Genomic DNA, 6,170 nt, shown 5'->3' with positions numbered 1-6,170 from the left:
GCAGCGCTAGTTTCTTGGTACTCATTGGATACCGTTTCTCTTTTACTACTTTAGAAACTATATAAGGTTCAGAATCCTTTTATGTGAAAATCACATTTAAGAATAAAACTATCTGTGCCACTGGTATTTCAATTAACATTCAGAGAATTGCAAGATTTTTACCCAAACACTGGAAAAATAAGCAACTTATAAAAAAGAGGGGTAAAATGAACACGTTTGTTCATCTAAAATACAGCATGTGTAGTCCTGATTATTGTCTTCAAAGTGCTTTTCTACTTAAGAAGCATTTCTTCCCACAGTGTCCCTTTAGTATCCAGACTATGCTTAAGTTCCTGGAGCTCTTTTACATTTAGTTTATTTCTCTCTTTCCCATTAGAAGGATATAAAAGTATCCCAAACAGCATTTCAAATTAGAGTTAATTTTCATAATTCTAATTGTAGTTAAATTTCAAATTCCAAGCCACACTCAGAATGTCAAGATTTTGTGGCTATTTTTTTTTCTTTTTTTAAAAATTATACTTTAAGTTCTGGGGTACATGTGCACAACGTGCAGGTTTGTTACATAGGTATATGTGTGCCATGTAGGTATATGTGTGCCATGTTGGTTTGCTGCACCCATCAACTCGTCATTTACATTAGATCATTAGATGTTTCTCCTAATGCTATCCCTTCCCCCAGGCCCTCACCCCCCGACAGGCCCCAGTGTGTGATGTTCCCCGCCCTGTGTCCAGGTGTCTGATTGTTCAGTTCCCACCTATGAGTGAGAACATGCAGTGTTTGGTTTTCTGTGCTTGTGATAGTTTGCTGAGAATGATGGTTTCCAGCTTCATCCATGTCCCCGCAAAGGATGTGAACACATCCTTTTTTATGGCTGCATAGTATTCCATGGTCTATATATGCCACATTTTCTTAATCCAGTCTATCATTGATAGACATTTGGGTTGGTTCTAATTCTTTGCTACTGTGAATAGTGCTTTTACAGCTATTTTTTCTTAAACTATCTTGTTTTTGTTAATGCTTAGATTTTGTTCCACAGGTACTTTAACCTGCATGTAGTTTTCATGTATTTAAAAGTCATTATTTTTATGTAAGATTTAAAAAACTCTACAACTCTTTTACATATTTTTTGAAAGATGAAAAAATATTAATATTTGTCCACCTAGAATGTAAGAAAGGAGCAGAAGAGACAAGGTGATGAAGGGAAATATAGGAAGTGAGAAGAGAAGGAAGACAACTTCATGGACTTGTTGAAAGGGGAAGTGCTTTACAATTATAATACAGCTCATTCTCACCAGTATTTTTAGCATTATTTATTTTCAGGTGTTAGTACTCAATAGAGTAATGCAATTCACATATTTGAGTGAGTTGTAAATGAAAAAATTTGAGAAACTGGGAGGATAATTTCAAATTTTAATAACTTTATTCTTATTTTTACTGTTAGGATTCTTGGAAATCCTGATTGAAGTTTTGGACCTTACAGGATACACTATGTGCATCATGTATCCCTAAAAGTTATGGGATACATTTAAAACAATATTTAGTCCACAATAAGCTAATTATAGGTAATAAAGTATAATTTGTAAAATTCTGGGTGGGCCATGTGTTTTGAGAAATGTATATAGTTTTCAACCAACTTTGTTTTGCAGTGAATTAGTTGTTATATAACAGTTTTGAGGAAAATACTTCTTGAACAGTCCCAGTAGCTAAAAGTTGAACTAAGATGAGATTTTTCAGTTTCACTCATTATTGTCCTTGTCTTCTTTTAAAGAATAGTTCCTAATTGAGTAATATTTTCAATTGATTATCACAATGCCTTTCTTCATGTACTCATTGAAGAATTATGGCTTAATGAACATGTTGAAACAAGTAATAGTTATTTCTGTAGTAGCAGCTACTGTTAGCTGTACTGTTCTGTCATCTCTAAATACTACAGGAGATGAGATTTGTTGAATTACTATACTAGACGCTACCATAATTTTTGAAGCATAGAACCTTGGAATTTTTGATAATATGAACATGCCATTCATTAATAGTTTCCCAGATCTCAGTCATAAATTATCTTGAATTGGCTGAACATTGAGTGTTAGCAAACAAGCTGTTTTATTTATAGAAATGTAACTAAAAATCTTCTGTGTCATGGTAGCACCCACTAGCAGCTACTAGCCTGATGACCTTGGGCATGTCGTGTAGCTGCTTTGAGCTGCAATTTTCTCCTCTCTACAATGAGGAGAGCTATATCAGTAAGTTGTGTGCAAATTAATATAAAATCCTAGGGTTTTTTAAATTGCTAAATTCTTTGCAGGTGTATAAGTTATTGATAAAAGTCATCACTGGTCCCACTGTAATGAGAACCAACAGCTTTTCCCTATTTCTCACTCTAGTATTGTTTGTTTTTAATAGCACTTTTGACTAGCCTTTTTTTTTTGATTCAGGGCCTCCTTGCTCTGTCACCCAGGCTGAGGTGCAGTGGTAAGGTCATGGCTCACTGCAGCCTTGACCTCCTGGGTTCAGGCAATCAGTTTTCCCATGTCAGTCTCCCAAGTAGCTGGTACCACTGGCATACACCACCAATGCTTGGCTAATTTTTTTTTTTTTTTTTTTTTTTTGGTAGAGACGGGATCTACCTATGTTGCCCAGGCTGGTCTCTAACTCCTGGGCTCAAGCAGTCCTCCCGCCTGGGCCTCCGAAAGTGCTAGGATTACAGGCATGCTCCACCATGCTCAGCCCAGCCTAAACTTCTGATATGCTTTTTACTTAAGTATAATATCTATTACTTGGTCATCTCTGCCGTTTGAGGGGATGGAGAGTGGGGCTGGGTGGGAAGGACTTGAGCCATCAAGCATTACAAGTGTATAATAAAGGATTCATCAGACTTACCAGAAATTGTGATAACTTGTGTCAGTTTGGCTTCCCCAAGTACATGTTAAGTGAAAAGAAGAATCTGTTGTGTACTTGTTTTATTTTGGTTTTTGTTTTTTAATTCTCCAAAGCTCCTGTTATTCCATTAAGTGCATAATGGGAGCAAGGGGTTTGATAGATTTCACTCTACACAGGTCCTACAAAATAAAAACTTGTTTGAGCATGCTGTTTTTTCTATCTCCTGTTTTAATTAAACTCCAGATTCACAGTATGAACTGTTTGCAAATTGGGAACTTCTTTATAGAGGTATTTTCCATGTAGCTACCATGTACAGATTAGGTAGATTTGAAATAGAATGGAGGAGCTTATTAGGCTTACTAAATTCCTGTGATATCCCAGGCCTAGAGACTTTCACATGCCTAATCTTAGTGATTCCTCACAAGAATTAGATAAATATTACCGTCTTTGCAAATGAGGAAATGAGTTCACAGAACTACCAAGAGGTGGAACCAGAATTTGAACCTAGATCCCTGATTCTGAAGTGAGTGTGCAATCATGCTCTGCATTATGATGTTTCAGTCAACAGTGGACTGCATGTATGATAGTGGTCCCTTAAGATTATAATGGAACTGAACAATTTATATGGCCTAGTAACCTGGTAGCCCTTGTACCATCATAGCACAATACATTACTCATAGGTTTGTGGTGATACTGTCATAAACAAATGTATTGTGCTGCCAGTTGGATAAATGTCTAGCACATATAATTATGTACAGTAATTGATAATGATAAACGACTATGTTACTATTTACTGTACTTTTTATCATTATTTTAGAGTGTTCACCTTCTACTTATTGGAAAAAGTTAGCTGTAAAACAGGAAGGTCCTTCAAGAGGTATTCTGGAAGGCATCGTTTTCATAGGAGATGACAGCTTCACTCATGTTATTGCCCCTAAAGACTTTCCAGTGGGACAAGATGTGGAGGTGGAAGACAGTGATATTGACGATCCTCCCACTTTGTAGGACTAGGCTAATGTGTGTATTTGTGTCTTAGTTTTTAACAAAAAGTCTTAAGTTAAAAAAAAAATTTTTTTTAAATAAAGTTTCATAGAATAAGGATATAAAAAAAGAATGTTTTTGTGCAGCTGTACATGTTTGTTTTAAGCTAAGTGTTATTACAAAAGACTCAAAAGTTAAAATGAAAACGTTTATAAAGTGAAAAAGCTATAATAAGCTTAAGTTAATTTTTAAATAAATTCAATGTAACTTAAATGTACAGTGTTTACAAAGTCTACAGTAGAGTATAGTAATGTCCTAGGCCTTCACATTCACTCACCACTCACTCATTGACTCACCCAGAGTCAGCCCTGCAAGCTCCATTCATGGTACGTGCACTCTACAGGGGTGCCTTTTAAAAATATTTTATATGGTATTTTTACTGTACCCTTTCCTGGTTTGCACATACCATATAGGTTTATAGCCTAGGAGCAATAGGTTATACCATATAGCCTAGTTGTGTAGTAATCTGTACTCTCTAGGTTTTCTAAGTACATTCTGTGATGTTCACATGATGAAATTGCCTGATGCATTTCTTAGAATCTATTCCCATCGTTAAATGAAGCATGACTGTGTTTTTTGTTGCATCTGGAGGTTGTTAATGCTGGCTATATATTAGAATCATCTGGGGAGCTTTCAAAAGTACAGATGCCAGGGAATCAGGTAATTGGTCTGGAGTGGGTCCTGCACATTAGTATTTTTTTTAAAAGCTCTTCAGGTGATCCTGGTGAGAAGCAAAAGTTAAGAAATGTTGCATTACATACTGCATCTCCAGTGACCATTGGTGGCCCCTTTGTTTTAAAAGCTTTTGTTATTTGTCAGTGGATAATCATTAACAAATTAATAGTGTTCTCTACTTTACATTTTCTCTCCAGAAGCATAAAGGATTTGTATTAAAGAATTACCTACATAATAAATGTTGGAAAGATTACAGTGAACATAATGGGGGTACCTTTTTCTTTGTCAGTCTTTCAAAAATTAAAATATTTTTGTTTTTATCTTTGGCTTGATTTCTGAGTGAAGTAAAAATGAACTCAATTGCATATTAAATTTGTTTCTGGCCCTCTGCATCTAGGAAAGTAATAAACTAATTTCGGCCAAGAGAAATAACATTTTCGTAATATACAGTAGTTTTAAAAAGTAATAGAACAGGAGGTTATTGGTTATAAATCTATAGATGATTGTAACAGGAATACATTTAGATAATTAGTCCTGGCCTACCACTGTGCTGTAGCTCTGTAAATCTCTTTTTGACAAGCTGCTTTAAAGATTGTCATGGATGAAGGGAAAATGGGAGTATAGTTGAAGATCATTATTATTAGAAATTTTAATATAAGCACATAGAACAACAGAATAATTTGTTTTTTACATTATGAAATTTTTGAATTTTGAATCTTTTTTATTACCCAGCTTAAAAATACATTTGAAATAAATTCTTCTTAATTGGTTAGAATACGATAATTGAATCCTGTCTACTTAAAAATAAAGGCAGTTACTGGGATTGACTCTTGGAATACGTTTAAAGATGTTGTAACTTACAGTCATGGTTTATTGGCTGGTGATGTTGAAATTAGAATTTACAGTCTGCTTTTCTCAATACTTAATAAGATTAATTTTCTTTAAATTTCCAAGCAGTAGTTTTTAACGATTTACAGAGTTTTCATGAGGTAGCTGGTTTTTACTGACTCCGTTTATAAAGCCATGCTGTAATAAGGTGTAGCAATTGTGAACCTCTCATCTTTTCAGATTGACAAGAACCCCTTCCCCCATCATGCTTATGTCCTCTCCCCTACTATATTAAGACATGTTAGAAGAAGAAGGGGTTGGAAAGGAATGGTTATCTAGGTCTTAAGAGATAGAGTTGGAACTCAGACTTGCTTGTCAAGACTAGAGGACTCCTCAGATGTTGGCCCAGATGTTCTTGGACCACCATTCTTTTTTTTTAATTTTTATTTTATTATTATACTTTAAGTTTTATGGTACATGTGCACAATGTGCAGGTTTGTTACATATGTATACATGTGCCATGTTGGTGTGCTGCACCCATTAACTTGTCATTTAGCATTAGGTATATCTCCTAATGCTATCCCTCCCCCCTCCCCCCACCCCACAACAGTCCCCAGAGTGTGATGTTCCCCTTCCTGTGTCCATGTGTTCTCATTGTTCAGTTCCCACCTATGAGTGAAGTTCTGGCCAGGGCAATTAGGCAGGAGAAGGAAATAAAGGGTATTCAATTAGGAAAAGAGGAAGTCAGA

General features: G+C 35.4%; 1 protein-coding gene across 3 annotated transcripts in view; it reads left to right on the top strand.

The window, feature by feature from the left end:
• The window catches only part of ATG5 (autophagy related 5), a 139,969-nt gene that overhangs the window by 66,035 nt on the left and 67,764 nt on the right, over positions 1–6,170 (top strand). The gene's annotated exons all lie outside the window — the stretch shown is intronic.

Source organism: Symphalangus syndactylus, chromosome 2, assembly GCF_028878055.3.
Source record: "Symphalangus syndactylus isolate Jambi chromosome 2, NHGRI_mSymSyn1-v2.1_pri, whole genome shotgun sequence".
In the NCBI taxonomy this organism is placed as follows: Eukaryota; Metazoa; Chordata; class Mammalia; order Primates; family Hylobatidae; genus Symphalangus; species Symphalangus syndactylus.
Note: the sequence above shows the minus strand (reverse complement) of the source record. Positions and strands in the feature narration are given on the sequence as shown.